We start from the raw sequence: 794 nt of genomic DNA on the forward strand, positions 1-794 counted from the left end.
ACCATTACCTAGACATCTCTCCTGGTCTACAGCAGGAGGTTCACCATCTGACTGAGTTTGTTGCTTCTTTAAATGCTGCTTTCTGTTCTTCAGATCAGCTACTGGCTGCATTGCCTCTCAGACACATCTCAGAGAATACCTCTGATTGATAGATACTGTGTGTCGATTAGTAGGCACTGTGTGTGAGATCAGCTTTTAATGCTTTTCTGAAAACGTTGACTAAAGAGGAACATTACATTCACCATGCCAACCAGCTTCACTTCCTGTGTACTTCTAGGGTTCCCATAGACCTAGCTGGAGACTAGTTTCCTACGCTGCGTGGTTGGTGATGCATGATAGTTTTACTACTGCAGGATTTTAACTAGATTGCTGGTGTTAGGAGAGATTCATCCTGACATGTGTTTTGTCCTTAGCTGGGATATGACATTGTTCAAACTCTAATACACCCATCACTCAGTGGTGCTTCCCAGCTCACCTCTCAGCTGTGCTCCCCAGCTCACCTCTCACTCATTAGTGCTCCCCAGCTCACCTCTCAGCAGTGCTCCCCAGCTTACCTCTCAGCAGTGCTCCCCAGCTCACCTCTCAATGATGCTCCCCAGCTCACCTCTCGCTCAGCAGTGCTCCCCAGCTCACCTCTCGCTCATCAGTGCTCCCCAGCTCACCTCTCAGCAGTGCTCCCCAGCTCACCTCTCACTCAGCAGTGCTCCACAGCTCACCTCTCAACGGTGCTCCCCAGCTCACCTCTCACTCAGCAGTGCTCCCCAGCTCACCTCTCACTCAGCAGTGCTCCCCAG

General features: G+C 50.9%; 1 protein-coding gene across 5 annotated transcripts in view; it reads left to right on the plus strand.

The window, feature by feature from the left end:
• The window catches only part of Znf516 (zinc finger protein 516), a 90,107-nt gene that overhangs the window by 86,503 nt on the left and 2,810 nt on the right, over positions 1–794 (plus strand). The gene's annotated exons all lie outside the window — the stretch shown is intronic.

This window comes from Grammomys surdaster, unplaced genomic scaffold (genome assembly GCF_004785775.1).
Source record: "Grammomys surdaster isolate TR1022 unplaced genomic scaffold, NIH_TR_1.0 189, whole genome shotgun sequence".
Taxonomy (NCBI): domain Eukaryota; kingdom Metazoa; phylum Chordata; class Mammalia; order Rodentia; family Muridae; genus Grammomys; species Grammomys surdaster.